Below are 22,612 nucleotides of genomic sequence, written 5' to 3' on the forward strand. Positions count from 1 at the left end.
CAATCACAAAGGTGGTTCCAGAGCCAAAGAGGGAAAACAGTTGAAAATTATGGGTTTCCAGTGTTGGAAAATTTGACAATCTTCCCCCAATTAAAAAAAAAAAAAAACTGGCCATGCACTTATGAAATGTGTTTGGAATGTCGCAAGGAGAGTTAATGCAGTATTAGAACCAAAGAAGGGCTAATAAAGTACACCTTCTTTGAAGTAACCACACTCAGAATAAATAATTAGAGTAAATGTGTATTTTGGCAAGGAACACCACAACATCATCCCAGGAAGGGGCAAACACAAGTCTCTACGCAGATGAACACTCCAGATCTATTTACACAGAAACCCTGGGCAATCCTACTCACAGACTGCCTGGCTGCCCTCATGGTGTCAGTATTCTGTGTAGTGAAAAAGTAACTGTCAAGGCTAACAGGAATACAATTTGACTTACTTTCCCCATAGACTCCTGGAAAGTCTCTAAGTCTGATTTTTGTGTTTACTGAGCTATCACATTTTTGGGACACATTTCCTTCCTTTCTCTGCAGGCAACCCTGTACTCCACATGCGGGTAATTCCTAAACTCCCCTGGTCATTTGACCTAAAGATGTCCTACTACTGCTCGCCTAATCCTCAAAGCATCCTTCTGAGGTCGATCATGGACAGTCATCTCTATGTGGGAAGAATTCTCACGGAAGGAGGAACACAGCGTAGAAAGGCCGAAGACTCAATGTCAGTTCAGATCCTTTCCTGCCCAAAGGAAGCCATACCAAACCCAGTGTTTCTCCCTAACTCTCAAGTTTCACAAACCTATCTTTCAAGAGCTGAAAGTCCCCCAGCAAGGTCTTTTAAGGCAGACAACTAAGACTTATTTTTTAAATTACAGACCAAAATATCTACCTGGTGGTACCTTCTCGGTAAAGTCTCCTTAATGATGCAAGATTTTTACAAGCTAAGTAAAACCCCTCAAAGGTGCCCAAGGCACTGGTGAGCAGGGACACCCGACAAGTCAGCAGGGCCTGCTGAGTGACTTATGAGAGATCCCAGGCCGTCCCGCTTTTCTTCACCACAACACATGTCTGACCCGCTCCGGCCATTAGATGTACTTAGAACCCAAGAGGGACACTCCTCCACCAGGAAATCCTATGGAACACACCAGCAGCAAGTCAGTATTTAAGATTCTGGGGGCATCGCTGAGAACTAAGTGCTGGCGACTGGGGAGCCCAGGAGCTAGAGCTCGCCCCAGAACTTCCAATTCCAGCCTCTGTCCTTCGCCATGGCGGCGGCCAGAGCCAGTGTCAGTGCCAAAGCTTAGTTCTCGGCGACGCCCCCAGAATCTTAAATATTGACTTCCTGCTGGTGTGTTGCGTAGGATTTTCTGGTGGAGGAGCGTCCCTCGTTGGGTTCTAAGCCAGTGTCGGTACCCAAAGTTGCGACGAGGCGTCCAACAGCAATGCACACATCTCCTGCCTCATGCAAACTGAGGTCCCGCGAATGCGGCCTTGGGCTCCTTGTCGGGACAAGGCCGGCCATTAGGCACCTGAAACCTCCAGCTCTCGCTCTGGGGACAGGCAAGCTGACCTTCTTCAGGCGATGCTCAGGGTCCCGCAGCTAGAATCCAGGCGCGCGTGGGCTAAGTCAGGTGCATCTAGGGGAAAGGGAAACCGCCGCTCCGCTGGGGGCACCCCCCGACCCCGCCTTCCCTGGCTCCTCTTCTGCCTAGGCCGGCACAAGGGCTCCACTCCCAGCACTTCCCCAACTTCCAGATGCCCCCCTCGGCCGCGCCTCCCACACCCACTCCGGCCGCGCAGGACCCGGCCACTCACCCGGCCCCCAGCGGCGCCACGCTTCCTCCGCAGGATGAGCTTGCTCCGCAGCAGCGCCGCGGAGGCGCCAGCAGCTGCTCGCGCCCTGGCTCGCTGGCGCTGGGGCTGCGGCGCAGGGCGCCGTCCCCCGCCGCCACGGCCGCCACCGCAGCCAGGGCCGGGCTCTCGCTCCGCGTCTGCTTGTTGGCGGAGCCCACGGCCGTCCTCATGCCCTGACGGCGGCTATGGCGCCGTCGGCTCTTCCCCGCGCTCGCCTTCGCGTGCCGCCTGCGTCTTCGCCAGGAAGCAAGAGGGCGCAATGGCGGCTCGGGCGTGGGACGCGCTGCTAGCCTCTGCCCCCGCCAGGCTCAGCCCCGCGCACCTCCCCCGCCCCGCCCAGGTTCGCCCCGCCCAGGTGCCCCCCGCCCGGCCCCCGCTCCGCCCTGCCCTCGCCGCGGCAAACTTCAGCCTGCGCACCTGGCTTCCACAGCCACTCCCTGAACCTTCAGCACCTTCTCTTCCACAGGTGCGGGGTTCCCAGCATCCAACACCAAACTCACCCCACTGCCCGGCCCATCTCCGTACTCCCTTTAGGCTGAAGAGTCCCGCTTCATCCCTTTTTACTGTATTCCTGGCTGGACCTGAACTCTTCAACCATGTGAGTTAGGAAGTGGAGACCACCACCACCCTTCCCCAGCCCACAGGGTGTTTTGTTTTGTTTTGTTTTCCTTCCCTTCACAGCCTGGCCCCAAATCATTATCACTATTTCCAGAAATGGTTTTCACCAAAGAACTTCAAAATAGGCTCTGTATTCTGCTACAAGTCAAACATCACTGAACTAGAATTGCCCCTACACTGTCCTCTCTTTGGCACATTCATCATTAAAGTCTAGAACTTTTGTTCATTATGATAGGTGCTGGGCAAAAATACAGGAGGCAGGAATAGTAGAGCCCTGGCAGCGAGACTCTTCCAACAGGGCCTTAACATCCAGATGGTTGTGAACCTTCACCTCCCAGATCAATCTGTCTTCAGCAAAGGGGTAGCCACTGCTTTTACTCCTTATCAGTAGGACGCAGGGCCCCTATCTTTGTCTAAGACTTGACCCAGTACTAGATACACATATAAAAAAGCAAAGATATTGTGTTGTAGTCTTGCTAATTGCCAGTTCAGTTCAGTCACTCAGTCGTGTCTGGCTCTGGGTGACCCCATGGACTGCAGCATGCCAGGCCTCCCTGTCCATCACCAACTCCTGGAGTTTACTCAGACTCATCTCCATTGAGTCAGTGATGCCATCCAACCATCTCATCCTCTGTCGTCCCCTTCTCCTCATGCCTTCAATCTTTCCCAGCATCAGGGTTTTTTTCAAATGAATCAGTTCTTTGCATCAGGTGCCCAAAGTATTGGAGTTTCAGCTTTAGCATCAGTCCAAGTGGGTGTGAATAATGAGCACTGCAGCTCACAGGAGCAGGGAAATGCTTCTGGCCTGAGATGGACAAAGAAAAGTTGATGAAGGGAGTTTCAGCTGTGCCCTCAAGCTGAATGCAGAAGATTCAATCAGGCAGAAAAGAGGATGCAGATGCTTCAAGTAAGAAGGAAAAACACGAGAAAAACGCTAGTGTGGTAGAATGCAGAACCTATTGGGCCCTGAATGTGTCCTATTGGTCAGAGAGGGGGATCATGTGATGGAGTAGGAGGAGAAAATATCAGAATAGATGCTGGTGACATATTGGACGCCTTACATCTTGTCACCAAAAGCTGTGTGTGTTTACTGGAAAGGACCCTGTAATAAACTCTATGAGACATTACAGTTTCCAAACACCTATTACATATATTTCGGAGAAGGCAGTGGCACCCCACTCCAGTACTCTTGCCTGGAAAATCCCATGGACGGAGGAGCCTGGTAGGCTACAGTCCATGGGGTGGCTAAGAGTCAGACGCGACTGAGCGATTTCACTTTCACTTTTCCCTTTCATGCACTGGAGAAGGAAATGGCAATCCACTCCAGTATTCTTGCCTGGAGAACCCCAGGGACAGGGGAGCCTGGTGGGCTGCCGACTATGGGGTCGCATAGAGTCGGACACGACTGAAGCGACTTAGCAGCAGCAACAATTACATATATTTATTCAAGGCTGAAATTCCACTTGTACGGAGCATATAAGAGTGTACTGGCTTATATAATGTTCAAATACTTCTGCTCCCACTGGTAATTAGGCATTGCCTTGATCCCGAATGTCACGGGCTTCCCTCGTAACTCAGTTGGTAAAGAATCTGCCTGCAATGCATGAGACCCGGGTTCAATTCCTGAGTCAAGAAGATCCGCTGGAGAAGGAAATGGCAACCCACTAAAGTATTCTTGCCTGAAGAATCCCATGGACAAAGGAGCCTGGCAGGTTACAGTCCATGGGGTCACAAGAGTTGGACATGACTTAGCAACTAAAAAAACTTAAAAAAAAAGTCATACTCCATACTCCAGATTTCCTCCTGAAATAGCAATTAAAAGTCCACTAGACCTTTGGTCCTGGTCCAGTAAAAGCACTCCAGGACACTTGTGACCAACAGTCTCTCTGATGAGTGGATGCTTGTGCCATGTCACCCCTGAGAACACCCTTTGAATCAAACTCATGTCCATTGAGTCGGTGATGCCATCCAACCATCTCATCCTCTGTCGTCCCGTTCTCCTCCCGCCTTCAATCTTTCCCAGCATCAGGGTCTTTTCAAATGAGTTGTTCTTTGCACCAGGTGGCCAAAGTATTGGAGTTTCAGTTTCATCAGTCCTTCCAATGAATATTCACTTTAGGATGGACTGGTTGGATCTCCTTGCAGCCCAAGGGACTCTCAAGTGTCTTCTCCAACACCACAGTTCAAAAGCATCAATTCCTCGGCCTTGGGCCTTCTTTATGATCCAGTTCTCACATCCATACATGACTACTGGTAAAACCATGAATTGGACTAGACAGACTTAGGTTGGCAAAGCAATGTTTCTGCTTTTTACTGTGGTGTCTAGGTTGGTCATAGCTATGCTTCCCAGGAGCAAGTGTCTTAATTTCATGGCTGCAATCACCACCTGCAGTGATTTTAGAGCCCACGAAAATAAAGTCTGTCACTGTTTCCATTGTTTCCCTATCTATTTGCCATGAAGTGATGGGACCAGATGCCATGATCTTCATTTTTTGAATGCTGAGTTTCAAGCCAGCTTTTTCACTCTCCTCTTTCACTTTCATCAAGAGGCTCTTTAGTTCTTCTTCATTTTCTGCCATAAGGATGGTGTCATCTGCATATCTGAGGTTATTGATATTTCTCCCAGCAATCTTGATTATAGCTTGTGCTTCACCCAGCCCAACAATTCACATGATGTACTCTGCATATGAGTTGAATCAGCAGGTTGACAATATGCAGCCTTCATCTACTCCTTTCCCAATTTGAAGTCAGTCCATTGTTCCATGTCTGGTTCTAACTGTTGCTTCTTGACCTACATACAGATTTCTCAGGAGGCAGGTAAAGTGATCTGGTATTCCCATCTCTTTAAGAATTTTCCACATTTTGTTGGAATCCATACAGTCAAAGGCTTTGGCATAGTCAATAAAGCAGACGTAGATGTTTTTCTGGAATCCTCTTGCTTTTTCTATGATCCAACAGATGTTGGCAATTTGATCGCTGGTTCTTCTGCCTTTTCTAAATCCAGCTTGAACATCTGGAAGTTCTTAGTTCACATAGTGTTGAATCCTTTCTTGGGGAATTTTGAGCATTACTTTGCTAGTGTGTGAGATGAGTGCAATTGTGCAGTAGTTTGAACATGCTTTGGCGTTGCCTTTCTTTGGGATTGGAATGAAAACTGACCTTTTCCAGTCCTGTGGCCACTGCTGAGTTTTCCAAATTTGCTGGCATATTGAGTGCAACACTTTCACACCATCATCTTTTAGGAGTTGAAATAACTCAGCTAGAATTCCATCATCCCACTAGCCTTGTTCATAGTAATGCTTCCTAAGGCCCACTTGACTTTGAATTCCAGGATGTCTGGCTCTAGGTGAGTGATCACACCATCGTGCTTATCTGGGTCATTAAGATCTTTTTTGGACCTATAGAAAGCTTTAAGTAGAGGTCAGCTCTTACTATTGTTGACAGTTGTTCTAGGGTTTGGTCAGTGTGGGAGCTTGCCTTTGGGCCTCTGATGTAAGTCAGAAAGGTCCCTGGAGGAGGGAATGACAACCCACACCAATATTCTTGCCTGGAAAAATGCCATGGCCAGAGCAACCTGGCGGGCTACAGTCCATGGGATCGCAAAGATTTCAACATGACTGAGCAACTTAACACTTTCTTTTTTTCAGTTACCTCCCTTAGAGAACAGTGCTAATGGAGCCAAGGTTTTCTGTTTGTGGCATATTGGGGGGGGGCAGTTAGTTTTTCACTGTTCCAAAAGCATTTCTGCAACCCTGTCTCAGCAGGCCATCTCACACACCTGTCATTATTCCAAAAAGCTACCAGGAAAACAGTCTAGAAAAGTATTCATTGACGAAAGGCTTGGTGGCATCTCTTTCACAGACCTGGTACAACCATTTGTAAAAACAAACACAAAAATACCACCTCTGATCTCTGTTGTACTAAGGATTTATGCCCTGTATACATTAAATCCAAACAAAATTTGTTCTATCAGAGATTAGGTTGAAGACAGTAAAACACCCTTTCATGATAACACTGTAGACAAGATTAAGGGCAGTAGAGAGGTATTCATACATTTACATACATGAATTTTATATTTATAGCTATAATTATACTTCAGCTAATAATAACCTGAGTTAACATTCCCTGAACAGACAGAGACTGATTGCAGGAGGAGGAGGGTAGTAAGGTGAGGGCTGCCAAGATTAATCCAGGAGGCATTTTTAGTTTGTACTCTATAAATCCTACACAGGATGATGGAGACTGGTCTCCCTTGAGAACTGCATAGCCACAAAGTGGTGAGACTCAGGGTGGTACCTCTTCTATTCCTTTTCCTGCTGTAGCACAGAGGCTGGAAACAGGGGCCAGGCTCCCCAGTTTCAAATTCCACATCTGAGCAAGTCACTTAATTTATCCTGTTTCAGCTTCCCCATGTGAAATTCCTCCTACCCAGGGTTGTTGTGAGGATAAAATATACAGAAGGTGCTTAGCAAAGGGCCTGACATACAGTTAACATTCAAAGCTAGACATTTATATTACTATAATTAATTGAAGATCAGCCTCTCTTTTTATAAAATTGAAGTATAGCTGTGGTGCTAAAGAAGACTCTTGAGAGTCCCTTAGACTGCAAGGAGATCAAACCAATCAATGCTAAAGGAAATCAGTCCTGAATATTCATTGAAAGGACTGATGCTGAAGCTCCAATAGTTTGGCCACCTGACTCGAAGAGCCAACTCACTGGAAGAGGCATGATGCTGGGAAAGATTGAAGGCAAAAGGAGAAGAGAGTGGCAGAAGATGAGATGGTTAGACAGCATCATCGACTCACTGGACATGAATTTGAGCAAACTCCAGGAGATAATGAAGGACAGAGGAGCCTGGTGTGCTGCAGTCCATGCGTTGTAAAGAATCAGACACAACTTAGTGACTAAACAACAACAACATACTTGATTTACAATGTTGTATTAGTTTAAGGTACACAGCAAAGTGATTCTGTTTTATATATATATATATATTCTTTTTTTCAGGTTCTTTTCCCTTATAGGTTATTACAAGATATTGACTAGCGCTCCCTGTTCTGTATAGTACGTCCTTGTTGGTTATCTATAGTTGTGGTGTGCCAGCTTAGTTGCCCTACACAGCGTGGAATCTTCCCAAACCAGGGATTGAACCAGTGTCCCCTGCATTGGCAGGCAGATTCTCTACCACTGGACCACCAGGGAAGTCCTGGACATTTTGTTTAAAGGGTCAAGAGATTGATCTTTGACATAGAAAACAAACTTGTGGTTACTAAAGGGGAAAGGATGGTAGTGTGTGGGGGGTGCTAATTAGGTGTTTGGGACTAATATATACACATTTTAATTTGTTTTCTAAGTCAAAGGTCAAGTTCTTGACCCTTTAAACAAAATGCTCAGAATGCGCACCAGAAGTAGAAAGAATATCATCTCTCTGGGTCTCTCTTGAGTTCCCTGGCACCTTGGCGCCTAGAAGGGAGAAGGTGTACTTGTTTTCCTCCTCCAGGGAAATGCAGGCATGAAGGCAAAGAGGTTACCTGGGTGTTTGACCTGGAAGGCTCAGCTACAGAACTGCTGCAGGAAAGAAGACAGAGTTGCAGAGCTGAGAAAACAAGAGCAATCTTGTTCTCTTTTTTGTGTCTGGGCAGAAAGACAGAGGACACTCAGCAGCTGTAATCGGTCTTTCCTTTCACTCTGACACAAGGCCAAAAATGTAAACACAGGTTTTTACTGGGCACCCGAGGCCTCCTGTGGGTGAGCTGAGATTAACACGTTTTGCATCGTTTTACTTACGGGGAAGCACGAAGTCAGATTCCTGTTTCCGAATCTCATTAAGAGTGAACTTTCAAATCAGGTACAGTTAATCACACTAAGGGCAATTTCTCAAACAAGACTAACAAAATGCACTACCTTCATGCACAAGTTTCAATATTTCAATATTCTGGATTTATAACTAGACATGGGAATAACAGGTCCATGGAGCCTTTGACTATTAATTTTCCCCCCTAAATCGGCTTGGAGAAATCCCACCCTGTATTAACCAGTATGTGCAGACCCTGGACTGAAATCCTGGTGGGCCGAACAGAAGAGCACACTTAGCTAATAATAATGAGTCTTCTCACCTTTCTCTTGGCATGTGGACTCCTGAGAAATACTGTGGGTGAATTTTAAGACTGATGCTAATTTATACGGGCTTTAAAGGGGGGCTTTTCTGCCTTACAGCCTCTCCTTAGGAAAGTAAAGTATTGGAGCCACAGAAAGACAGTACCGACTGGAGTCCAAATGCAGGGGAAGGGGTGCCTGGGGAAATCTCACTTGGACCAAGTGGATGGCCATGGATAAGAACGCTGTTGCAGGACCGAATTAAGACGTCAGCACATCAGGGTACAGGCTATCCTTCCAGTGCCAGAGGGAGCCGGCCCTCTGCTGGGAAACAGCCAGGCACTCAGTAATGAGAGAGAGGCTTAGATGCTTGTCAGTCAAACATGACAGGAGACGGGACAGGAGCCTTGCGAGACGATAATTAGCAACTAGAAGTCAGTGGACCAGGGCAGAGGTGAAAGGCAGGTCAGCTACATGATTTTGTTTACGTTTTGCTGCTGGCATCTGAAAAGCTTTGCACTGGTGATCCTCATGCTTGAACCTACAGTGCATGATTGGCCTATTCATGTAGAAATGATCATTTTGAAGACTTTATGCTTCTGTCCTATGTTCCCTTAATATGAGCTGCAGGCATGGGGTTAGCTCTTGCCTAGACAGCCTCCAGTCCAGTGTAGGGGTTCTTGAAAGGAACACCCCAAAGACTTAGGCCAACATCTCAGAGAAACATGGAGAGGGAGCCCCTGGTACCATGCTGCTGGGGCACACAGGATATAAATTCCTGCTACTTGCTACAAACTCAGAAAAGCTCTTGAGCATTTGCACTTGCTTATGAAACATACTCTTGACTTGATCAAATGAAAAACGATGTGAACCCTGCCCACGGGTTATTTATCCCAGCAGCAAATGCTCAGGATGTCTGAAATTCTATTATCATAGAAGCCCTTGTGGACCTCAGGTTCTTTTTCTCCGAATTTAAATGAGCCCTGATGTCTTTCCATCTGTCCTTGAGGACATATTTTTGAATGACAGTAGCATCTTGGAGGCTCTGCTCAGGGCAGTCCATGAGGAGGGGGGACGTCAGCTCTCATGCCAGGGGTCAGCTGCCTACAGCCCATGGGCCACATGCGGGCTGCCTCTTGTTTTTTAAGTAAAGTTTTACTAGAAAACAGCCCTCCACATTTCTTGTGGATTGTCTATGACTGCTTTCAAGCTACAACAACCAAGTTGAATAGTTGTGAGACTGGCCTGCATGGGCTAGAATATTCTCTAGACAGTCCCCTACAGAAAAAATTCCCTGCGGCCTGGCCCCTTCAGCAGATGTCACTGACCTGGAGGGGGAGGAGGATGCAGGAGGAAGTATGAACTCAGTAGGTTCCTTTTCCCTTTCTTGTGCCCAGGGAGCCCTGCTGTTCAACTCGTCTTGCTCCTGCCATGGGAATCCTTGGCCCTCAGGTTCACAGAGAGAATTATACTCTTGAATCCACAGCCCAGTTCTGGGTGGGTGCCGGCTCCTTGCTTGCTGGTTTTACCTTACTTCATTTAACCCCTTCATCTCCAGCCCCGCCCCCTGTGTCCCCTCACTCTTCCTTCCCATGTGCATGTCACTCTGGAGTGTCTGAGATGCATTAAAAAAAAAAAAAAGACTTTAGTTTTTTTTCAGTCACTCAGTCTTAAGTTAGTCACTCAGTAGTCACGTCCAACTCTTTGCGACCCCATGAACTTCAGCCCACCAGGCTCCTTTGCTCATGGGATTGTCCAGGCAAGAATACTGGAGCGGGTTGCCATTCCTCTCTCCAGGGGGTCTTCCTGACCCAGGGACTGAACCCAGGTCTCCTGCATTGCAGGCAGATTCGTTACCATCTGAGCCACACAGGAAGCCCTGATACACATGGACCCTTACAAAAGGTGTAATGTTGATTATGTATTTGTGTTTTTAATGTACATAAATGATACTGTTACAAATCCAATTTCATTTCTTTTCCGCTGAAAATCATCTTCATTCAACACCATGTTGTTGATGTTTATGGTTTTCGTGTGCATCTAGTTCACTGTTTCTAATTATACCTCAAAGATTTGGGGGGAAAGACAACCGATTCTTTTTTCAAAAAGTGTAAACCTCTGGTGTATGAATTCTTCATAACACTTGTGACATAGTATCACCCCAGAGCAGGTAGAATTTTTGAAAAAGAACTTGCCACACATAAAACACAATAGGGTTTACATTAATCAATAGGGTTACTGAATTTTTTTTTTTTATCATCCCTGGTGTCCAACTTAGTTCTGAGGGCCTGTTTCTGATAAACATTCCACATATTTTGTGCTAACCACTCCCAATATATCCCTCCAAGCTCATCTACGGCTCGCCATTCCCAACCATATACCATCTATATTGGGTTTAGAGTGAAAACCCAAAATTAGGGGTTTCTCAGAAAATAGAAACTCAGGTCGGCCTACATGTAAATGGGCAAGAAAAAGCCAGAACGGTGTTAGTCCCCAGCAGCTGCTGGATCAGCTCCACTGTACCCCAACTGTGAGAAAAACCCAGCGGGACCATGTTCCCTCTCAAATTCCCTCATCATACACTATTTTGGGAGGGAAGGTTCAGTTCAGACACCTCCTCCACCCTTGGGCTCCACAACCTCTCAAGAGTTGGAGGGTGAAGTGAGCAGAGAATTTGCCAGATAAATGGTGTTTGATCCATGATTTTGTGTTAAACTCAAGGGCAGAATATTCAAATTTGACCAATCATTATTTCCATCAAATATGGTAAATAGTTTCCTTGCTAGAGCTTTTGATCATACATATCATGAGAATTTATACTTTTGGTGTAGCTTTTTATATTGTTAGAAAAAAAAAAAAAGAACTGTGTCTTTTGATGTATGATACATATTTAATACAAGTGCATGCATATGTGCTCAGTCTGTTGAGTTTTGTCCAACTCTTTGTGACCCCATAGACTGTAGCCCGCCAGGCTCCTCTGTTCATGGAATTTTCCAGGCAAGAATACTGAAGTGAGTTGCCATTTCCTTCTCCAGGAGATCTTCCCCACCCAGGGACTCAACTCACATCTCCTTCAGCTGCTGCATTGGCAGGTGGATTCTTTACCACTGAGCCACTTGGGAAGCCCATCTAATATGAGAATAGGCAATAAAAGATATACTAAATATTTGCATGTATGTTTATAGTAATATTTGAATTATAATATTAATGTTATCAGACTTCTAATAGAGATCCAGAAAGCTTTTGTAGAGTATTTAATGTACCACTCAAATTACTACTATTGGCTTCCCAATCTACCCCCAAATTTTAAGGCAATGCTAATTTACATTTAGAGCAGTATATACTGAGACAAGACAGTGGCAAATAGAAAAGGGGGATGATATGCTGCAGGAGGTGATGGCATGATCTTTTTTTACTGGCCCAGGGCTTGAGGCTCTACAGAAGATGGTGACAAGGGACTGCAGCACAGAGGTTCAGCACAGGTACAACTGTTTCCTAAATTGCCCTATGGAGTCCAGACCAATGCCAGTGGCGATTCTGTTAATTAGAGAAGGACTCCTGACAGTCCATAACTCATTGCTTTTATACCTAGTCAGTACTACCTTCAACTCAATTTCCTAGACTTACAATTGGAATAGAGGACCTGTAGTTTAGCTCATGGCTGCTTTTCTTTTTCTTTTCTTTTCTTTTTTTTTTTTAGCTCACGGTGGGCTGAATGATGTGTCCCCACCAAAAAGCATGCACACACAAAAGCAAGCTTGTCAGAATAAGGTAACTCAGGCTAACTCTCTGCCTTTCTCTCTCTTTATGAATCTGACTTCTGCCCACACACATTTCAGCACTGCAGACAGAGGAGCAAGCTTTCCAATCTGCAATTAACAAAGTTTGAGAAAATCTCTCTGAAATTCAATCTGGGAAGAGCTATACCTCTGGTCTATAGCTAAAGAGGCTGTCCACTCGTTAAATTAAGTGCCCATCAGGATTAAGGCCAGGAGTTCCATGAAAGGAAAAGTCTAGAATGCATCAATGAGGAAAGCATGAAGCATAACAAAACTCACTTAAAAATCTTTTTTAGGATAAACAGTCACAACAGTGAAGATTTTCACATAGGAGATGACTATTTTATTCATCCTAATTAAGTATCTTTTAAAAAACAACAACTTTGAACAAGAACCTGCTTCAATGCCACTGCAGAACCCAAACACTTGGCAGGCACAGAGCAGCCATCTAAGGAGCCTTCCTGCCCAGCAATTGCTCCATTGAAACACCTCCTCCTCTTTCCTGCCTCCATCCCCAGCACACATCCAGAGTTTACTCACCTTCTTCCAGAGTGCCTTAATAATACGTGTTCCGCTATTTGTCATCTTCCCACCCACATTCAAAAGTCGCAAAATGTAAACTCTCCTTTTTTTTTTAAGAAAACCAAGAAAATTATAACTTCTCATGTCAGCTGGGCCTAACGAGCAGCAGCTCTTTTATAACTTAGAGGATGGGCTCAAAGGAAGTCCCAAAGAGCAATTTCCTATATGAAAAATTACACACAGAGTCTGCTGATTTTTTTTAAGTTGAAAGAGACTCCATAATTGACTGAAAATAGCAATTTTTATTTTTAAAAAATGAAGCCTTAATTTATGAACCAGAGCATTCATAAATGCATAAGCTCAATGTTTTTCACATTTACTTTTTGAAATGTACTTGGTGATTTCATATATACCTGCGCTGTAACAAAGCTAGTAAGAAGCCGCACTACTTCCCCATGATCTTATACTTTCAGATTTTGAGTTGCAGAGACTCTTAAAAATTTCAAGACTGTGTTGCATTTCAAAAGGACCAGCCTAGATTGGGAGGCAACCTGAGAGACAAAAGATTTCTCTCTTTGTGCCTCTTGACACTGTTTACGATATAAGCTGTGAAACTGTTCTATTATCTTCCTCTTTCCTCCCCATTCTGCCTGGTTTCCACCCAGAGCCCTTTGGTTTTTTATTATTATGGAGTTTTGTGCAGAAAACTAAGATATATGTCTGAAGTTCACAAGCAATGAATGATTAATATAGTGCTCAGAGTGGGATGTGGGAGGAAAGGTTTCTTTCCTTGACTACCATGAAGAAAAACTTCTTTGATTTAATTTGAACTCTTAAGGGCAACTAGCCAGTGACTTCTATCAGGCTCCTAGATGTCCTGAGTTAGAGGCAAAAGATCAGAAGAATGCATATTGAGTTTATGAGAATATTTCCTCTTAACATTCCTTACTCAGATTATTTACCAGCAGATATGGTCATGGAAAGACTGGCTGGAAACCAGCTCTGCATGAGAATACTGTAATGGATTCCCCTTCCTTTACAAATCAACATATGTAATGCTATTAATATATGAACAGCAAAGTACCTTCAAAGTTGCTAGAATGTAAATTTCTAGAGGGCAGAGATTCTTCTGTTTGTTCACTAACATATCCCAAGAGACCAGAATAGTGCCTGCACATGTTAAAATGAAAGTGCAAGTCACTCAATCATGTCTGACTCTTTGCGACACATGGACTATACAATCCGTGGAATTCTCCAGGCCAGAGTACTGGAGTAGGTAACATTTCCCTCCTCCAGGGGATCTTCCCAACCCAGGGATTGAACCCAGGTCTCCTGCATTGCCGGCGGATTCTTTATCAGTTGAGCCACAAGAGAAGCCCTGCACATGTTCAGTGCTTAATAAATATTTGTGGATCAAATGAATGAAGTCAGAAGATATAGTACAGCTATGTGCATTTAGGAGTTTGGGAAGTGGGAAGAATGAGGCAGTCAGAATCAAGTCTGAAAACAGACACCACTGGCTCCTAATAGAGGTCATACTTTTGAGAGGGTTTGCTTTTCAAAAGGGTTAGATTTTCCTTACAAATGTAACTGACTCACAGAAATGCTGGCTAGCAAAGAAGTGATTACAGGAGCAAAACCAGGAACATTTTAATCTGCATTAAATGTCTGAACTTTCCTAATTGTAAAATTCACTTAATCATTGTCTTTTCCTGTACAAAAAATTTATTTGCAGAAAATGTAGTTAGTGAATACTGTATATCCATCTTTGAGGTTTTCTTCAAAACTGTTACTAGCAACTACAACTTGAATATGTGAAAAACTAGTATGTGAAGGATTGTTGTTTGTTTGTTTTTCCAGTTGCTTAGCCTAGTTCAGTGTGACATCCAGGCCCCACCACCTAAACAAGAACCACTGTAGAGCCACTTCTGCATTGTCAGGACAACCAGTAGCCCAGGGATGAGGGTCCTAGGATGTTCCTCAACTTGGACACTAGCAAGGAAAGCTATGCCAAACCTAGACAGTGTATTAAAAAGCAGAGACATCACTTTGGAGACAAAGGTCCATATAGTCAAAGCTGTAGTTTTCCAGTGGTCATGTACAGATGGGAGAGTTGGACCATAAAGAAGGCTGAATGCTGAATAATTAATGCTTTGGAATTGTGGTGCTTGAGAGTGCCTTGGACAGCAAGGAGATCAAACCAGTCAAAGCTAAAGATAATCGACCCTGAATATTCATTGGAAGGACTGATGCTGAAGCTGAAACTCTAATACTTTGGCTGCCTGATGCCAAGACTGACTCACTGGAAAAGACCTTGATTCTGGGAAAGACTGAGGGCAGGAGGAGAAGGGGGCAGCAGAGGATGAGATGGTTGGATAGCATCACTGACTCAATGGACATGAGCAAACTGTAGGAGGTAGTGAAGGACAGGGAAGCCTGATGTGCTGCAGTCCATGAGGTCGCAAAGAATTGAACGTGACTTAGTGATTAAACAACAACAACAGCTGCTAGTAAACTGATCTCTGAAAAGTCAAGTTGTGCCTCAATTTCATCATCTGTTAAACAATCTTAAATCTATCATCCAACTATTTGAATTGAAATAGTCAAGATATGAAAATCTTTAAAATCCATGTATATAATCACCTGCCTTTCACAGCTCTGATGGAACCCAAACAGCTGTGGTGTTTGAGAAGGCAGCTCTGGTTCAGTATTGGTCTGTAGCTTAATAACTACTCCTCAAGTGAGTTAATGTCTCTCAGCTCCAATTTCCCCACTGTAACATGGGAATAATGAACAGAGCTGCTGTAAAGTGAAAACAATGTCCAAGTAATTTGTAACAGGAATAACAACAATGTATGTTCTCATATTAGTTTTCTTCAGATCTGAGATTCAAACCCAGATCTTATTTCAGATATAGTCCCGCTTTCTTTATTCCAGAGTTACATCTGTTCTTAAGTAAACTTGGCGCTTATCCTGTGTGTAAGGAGAAAATATCTGTGATATTTTGGCATGTGAAGGGGCATGTGCCTTAATAAATTATCATTCAGAAGACCTCGCCCTTGATACAATTTACAATTGAATAGACAATTTACAGAAGTCTTTGTGCACTTTTATTATTAAGCCTCCTTTTCAGTGCAAATTTTGCTTATATCAACCACTGTTTGAGCCAATATTGTTGGTCAGGTAAATGACACATGAAAATGTAGTTCCTAATTAAAGGTACTGGTCTCCATGATGAAAAGGACCAGACCATCCCATGAAAAGATCTGGAAAAAGCAGCATCTCATCACAGCACTTCTATTACCTGCCCTTTCTTCTCTGCCTATCTTTTTGGGCTATCTTAATTGCCTGCAGAAAAAGTCTCCATATTGCTAGCTTCCTGGTTCTCACCTTAGAACACATCTACATACACAAAGATACTAATTGAAGAAGAAGAGAAAGAGAGGAAGGAGGAGGAGAAGAAGAGAAGAATTTTCTTGGTAAGAAGTTAAATACGGTTGACCCTTGAAGACTGCAGTGGGTGGGGGGATAGGGGGATCCACACCCTGCAGAGGGAAAATCTGAGACACTGTCACAGTGCGATATCTGTGGTTCTGCATTCTCAGATTTATTGGAAAAAAAAAATTCTTTGTATAAGTGGCAGGGGAAGGGAGAGTGGGCCACATATTTTTATCCTGTACACTGATGCTCCAGACAAATTTCCATATCTTCACTTTGCGGTAAAGCTGCAAAGTGTACCTATTATTTTTTTGCTGTAAAATACACATAACATAAAAATTACAATTATGGCCATTTTTAAGTATGTAGTTCAGTGGCATTGAGTCAATTTACATTGTTTTGCAACCATCAGCACCATCCATCTGCAGAGATTCCTCATTTTCTCAAATGGAAACTCTGTACCTATCAAACAATAACTCCCCATTCCCCAGTGCTCCCAGTCCCTGGTAACCTACAGTCTACTTTCTCTCCCTATGAATTGGACTACTCTAGATTTCTCATGTAAGTGGAATAATACAATGTTTACATTTTTTGTGGCTGGCTTCTTTCATTTAGCATCATGTCTTCAAGGTTTATCCCTATTACAGCAAGTAACAATATCTCATTTATTTTTAAGACTGAATCATATTTCATTTTATGTATATACCACATCTTGTTTATCTATTCACCCATCCATGGATGTTTGGTTCTTTTCTACCTTTGGACTATTGTGAATAATGCTGCTATGAACATTAATATACAAAAATCTGTTCAAGTCTCTGCTTTCAATTCTTCTGGGTAAATACCCAGTAATGGAATTGTTAGATCATATGGGTATTCTGTCAACTTTTTTAAGGATTTGCCATACTGTTTTCCACAGTGGCTGTACCATTTTACATTTCTACCAGCAATGCACAAACTTTCAAATTTCCCCACACCCTCATCAACAGTTGATATTCCCTGTTTTTTTTTTTTCCTGCCAATAATAGCCACCCCAATGGGTGTGACATGATATCTCCTAAGGAGTGTGATGTGGTTTCTCATTGTGGCTTAATTTACATATCCCTAAGGATGAGTGATATTGAGCATACTACTCCTCTTGAATCAATTAAAACTCACTGGTTGGATAGTCAGGGCCCCTTAGCACTGCCTCACATCATGTGTGAGCCGGTACCCTGCCTGCTCAACATCCCAGTCTCCAACAACCTGCCGGTGTCTCTCTCCCTGCCACCCCTTGGCTCAGCCCAGCAGAAGTCAGAGGATGGGGGACTTTTGATCTAGTACAGATCAGTTTCCCAGGATGCAGAGCAGGGTGAGGTAATGAGGAGATGATACATGGAAGGGCAAGTGGAAACTATTTTACCATTCTGATATGTTAATGACTACTATTCTAAATCCATCACAAAATCTAGGGCAATGATGAGCTCATGGTAGACAATAAATGCTTATAAACTTGACTTTTTTTTTTCGCCTGATGTCTTGAAGCAGAAGTTGAGATTAAGCTTATGATCTACCTACTTTATCTACAGCTTCGAATAGTTAATCTGCATAACCCCCTGCCAGGGACACAACTCTTTTGCCTTTCCAGCTGTCACAAGGGCCACACCTATCAGTCCCTCCTCTCACCATCAGTGCAAAGGGCCAGTAAAGGAAGATCGGCTTGAAGCTGGATGGTGTGTGCATGGCCTCTCTACTTTTGTATATACTTGCAATTTTCCCTAATAAAAAGTTTATTGGACTTCCCTGGTGGCTCAGTGGTAAAGAATCCACCTGCCAATGCAGGTGACATGGGTTCAGTCCCTGGTCCAGGAAGATTCCACATGCTGCAGAGCAACTAAGCCCATGGGCCACAATTATTGAGCCTGTGCCCGAGAGCCACAACTACTGAGGCTCGAGTGCTGTAGAGCCCTGCTCCACAAAATGAGAAGCCACTGCAGTAAGAAGCATGCACACCACAACTAGAGAAAAATCCACACTATCTGCAACTAGAGGAAAGCCAGTGCACTATTGAAGACCCAGCACAGCCAAAATAAATATATACATAAATAAAACTAAAAGCAAATAAAGCTTATTAAAATAAAGATACCAGGCTGCACGACTGACCATGGAAAGGAAAGGCCCACCCACGGTCTTGTATACTCATCTGTTTTTTGCTTTGGGTAATTAACTTGGAATTTATGGGTAATTGTTATTGGATTTGTTTTTTAAGTTATATACTTAATTCTACAAAGACTAATGCTTTCGGCATGTTTATGTTTATGACATATAAACATAAATTACAGGTCATTTTATTTGGTCATTTCCAGTTATGCATCTTATTTGATGAGTACACCAAATAACATTTAGATAGCATTTAAATACCTCCTATAATTCCACTGAAACATCTTTCCCAGAGTTACTGAAATCAGTTGCAAATTCTGCTTCCAGATACATAAAGTAATAGAAAAGCAGCCAGGAAAGAGACGTGGACTCAACATGATGCCAAAAAAAATAAGAGAACTTAGACTGGCACCCAAGACCCTTTGCAGAATTGCTGCAAATCATCTCTCCACCTTTATTTCCCTTCCCTGAGCCACAATCCTCCAGAGTGGTGCACCCAGCGCAGAGCAGACGCCAGACCTGCCACCCCCAAACCCACCTTGCATTTGCCCAACTTACGGCCCTTTCTTTACAGAGCTCCCAGGGCCAGAAAGCACCATGCTCACGTTCTGAAATCACACCCACCTTTCCAGGCCCACATGAAACAGCATCTCCTCCGAAAAGCTTTCTCAGATATCCCAACCCAGTTGGAATTCATTTCTTCCTCCACCCCCTCCACACTCTGTGTCTCTATTTCATGGGACTTAACAGAAGTCTGGACTAAGGTGGGTGCAGGAGATACGGGCAAATCCCACATATAGGTATTTTAAACTTAACTCCCCTTTTTTGTTAAGAGGGAGTGAAATGCTTGTGTGAACAGAAGCTGATAGAAGCAAAGCAGGAAAGGCTGGTGGGTTTGAAGGGGACAGAGTGTCCCAGGATATTCCTGCATACCTAGAGGTCTCCACTGCAGAGCCAGAGAGTTCTAAAACCCTAGGTCCTAGGTTCTAAAACCCAAGGTGGGGAATGACAGCTGCAATGTGAACTGCGTCCACGTTGGTGACGACGCTTCATGAATAGATGTGGAAAGAAGTTGCCTTACGTATCGAAGTGTTGTCCAAGATTCCCTGTGTCCCTGGGGTCAAGACCAATAGATTAGGGTGGCCAGACTTAACAGGGATCAAGCCATCATCAAAGGCAACATGATGGCTCTTATCTCTGTACCTGCCTCATCCACTTTGCTTTGAACATCTTGAGCACAGGGATCAAGCCTTCCTCATTGTGACATCTCCCGCATGCTGGCACTAGATGATGGGTGCAGAATTGGGTTGAATTAAACTGAATGAGCCCCGGTAAATGTTTCTATCTTAATGGGCTCTTAATAGCAACCATAAGAAAGCTAGATTCAATTTTACATAACTTTAAAACTCTTATTTAGCCTGAATCCACTTCAAAGGGAGGAAAATGCTTATTTCAGAGAGGAATGTGTGTATGGAAATAAAAAAAAAAAAAAACACGCAAGAGAAAGAGCCTTCATCTGAAACATTTTCCAAACCGAAAGCCATTCAGTCCAGCTTTGGTCCAATAGTGTGAGATGTCTTCTCTGCCCTCTTTGTTTTAAAATGTAAAATATTTTTCAAATGTGAAAAAAAGTGCTGATAGAGCCAATTCAGGTCTATTTTATAATTGGGGGAAAATAAAAGTATACCCATATAGAAAAGGAAAATAAACCATTCTTGCCACCCAAAGAGAAATGCTTTGTCGGCATTTGGTTGTTATGACTTCCCACCCCTCCCTCAGTACCTCCAGACCTCGCCTCAGGTCCAGCAGCTACAGATGTCCAGAGTCCTACACTGGGACTATGGTCACATCCTTTCTGTTTGGTCACTGCCTGAGCCACCTTGGCTATTGCCCTCCATTCTCTATGGATTCTCCCGTACTCATTGTAGAGTCTCATATTTTATGCTTTCTCTTCTTTCCCTGTCTGTGAAAACCTGCTCTCAGGAAAAGTTCTAACTCGCACACTCTAGAGTATAAACCACAGCTAAGACTTGTGTGCTTCCCATTCCAGAAGTATATGCATTTAGTTAGAGGGGAAAGCCTTAAATGAAAGAACTACAACCCCAACCCTCAGCTCTGGAGCCCTAACAGAGTACTTCCTTATGTGTTCTCTCTGGAGGCAGACTCAAGTTGGATCATCCTGATGGACATCGACATTGAGGACCCTCCTCCTTAAGAAACTCTGGTAGATTCAAGATTATGAATACAAAATTAGGTATCAAAGAATACTGATTTAGAAGAAAGCTGTATAAGTGAGATACTCCTAAGTTCGGTCTTCAGGAGCTTGACAAACTTGCTTCTGATCTTTTTTTCATTGATAAAGGATCAAAATAAGTACCATTAGCCCCACTTTAGAGATATGGAAACTGAGACTCAGAGAATCACACCGTAAGCAAAGAGAATCATGTAGTGAGAGACAGTGGAGGTATCTACCCTATTGAACTGGAGGCAAGAAGAGTTAAATAATGACTTGTAACAAAGAAAATATTTGTAGATGAGATCCAAATACACATCTTCTGGCTACAAGCCTATTGTTCTTTCTAGTACCTTATCCATCTGAATGGAGGCTGTAGCTCACATCTGCTAAAACTTGGGCCGATGCTTCCCCCACTCCCCACCTCCCCACCAAGCCCCATGTGGTCTGGCTTCATTAAGAAGAAAAAAAAAGGAGGTATTATTGTTGCAGGTTTGGCCTTTTCATATATACAAATATGGTGAAAAAACAAGACTAAGCATATCATCTTAGTATTAAGGAGTCCTGAGAGAAATAAGGATGTGTCATGTTCCTGGTAACAGGAGTGCCCAGAAAATGTCCACACCAAAGTTCTATGAAGTAAATCACATGGTAAGTAAAGAACTCACTATTGCAAGGAACTCTATAATAAAACTTCTCTTAAAACTTAAAAGTATTCCTGTCAATCAAAGAAGAACATCCTAATTTCTCTTTTGAAAATCTGAATGTTCATACCCAGGGCTTTCTGTAGGTAGAGCAAAATTACACACACTAGGAGAAGTGCTGATATTTGGACAGGCCTGTGAGGTGGACAGAAAACAGCAACTGAGGGATTTCTCTGGTGGTCTAGTGGTTACGAATCTGTGCTTCCACTGCAGGGTGCATAGGTTGGGTCCCTAGTTGGGGAACTAAGGTCTACATGCCACATAGGGCATCAAACAAAGTTCAGTTCAGTTCAGTCGCTCAGTCATGTCCAACTCTTCGAGACCCCATGGACCACAGCACACCAGGCCTCCCTGTCCATCACCCACTCCCTGAGTTTCCTCAAACTCATCTCCACTGAGTCGGTGATGCCATCCAACCATCTCATCCTCTGCTGTCCCCTTCTACTCCTGTCTTCAATCTTTCCCCGCAGCAGGGTCTTTTCAAATGAGTCAGTTCTTCACATCAGGTGGTCAAAGTATTTGAGTTTCAGCTTCAATATCAGACCTTTCAATGAACACTCAGGGCTAATCTCCTTTAGGATGGACTGATTGGATCTCCTTGCAGTCCAAGGGACCCTCAAGAGTCTTCTCCAATACCACAGTTCAAAAGCATCAATTCTTCGGCACTCAGCTTTCTTTATACTCCAACTCTCACTTCCATACATGATTACTGGAAAAACCACAGCCATGACTAGATGGACTTTGTTGGCAAAGTAGTGTCTCTGCTTTTTACTATGCTGTCTAGGTTGGTGATAACTTTCCTTCCAAGGAGTAAGCGTCTTTTAATTCATGGCTGCAGCCACAATGTGCAATGATTTTGGAGCCCAAGAAAATAAAGTCAGCCAGTGTTTCCACTGTTTCCCCATCTATTTGCCATGAAGTGATGGGACCAGATGCCATGATCTTAGTTTTCTGAATGATGAGCTTTAAGCCAACTTTTTCACTCTCCTCTTTCACTTTCATCAAGAGGCTCTTTAGTTCTTCTTCACTTTCTGCCATAAGGGTGGTGTCATCTGCATATCTGAGGTTATTGATATTTCTCCCGGCAATCTTGATTCCAGCTTGTGCTTCATCCAGCCCAGCATTTCTCATGATGTACTCTGCATATAAGTTAAATAAGCAGGGTGACAATATACAGCGTTGAGGTACTCTTTTTCCTACTTGGAACCAGTGTGTTGTTCCATGTCCAGTTCTAA

At 43.8% G+C, this 22,612-nt stretch overlaps 1 protein-coding gene and 1 pseudogene across 2 annotated transcripts in view; one reads left to right on the top strand and one right to left on the bottom strand.

The window, feature by feature from the left end:
- LOC145536644 (piezo-type mechanosensitive ion channel component 2-like) overlaps window positions 1-2,020 on the bottom strand; it is a 79,646-nt pseudogene extending 77,626 nt beyond the window's left edge. The window contains exon 1 of the transcript XR_014075942.1: window positions 1,812-2,020. The product of XR_014075942.1 is annotated as a piezo-type mechanosensitive ion channel component 2-like (transcript). The remainder of the gene's footprint in view (window positions 1-1,811) is intronic.
- The window catches only part of LOC145536642 (uncharacterized), a 169,838-nt gene that overhangs the window by 142,093 nt on the left and 5,133 nt on the right, over window positions 1-22,612 (top strand). The window lies entirely within an intron of this gene.

The sequence above is a fragment of the Giraffa tippelskirchi genome, chromosome X, assembly GCF_054371585.1.
Source record: "Giraffa tippelskirchi isolate mGirTip1 chromosome X, T2T-mGirTip1v1.2.pri, whole genome shotgun sequence".
NCBI classification, from domain to species: Eukaryota; Metazoa; Chordata; class Mammalia; order Artiodactyla; family Giraffidae; genus Giraffa; species Giraffa tippelskirchi.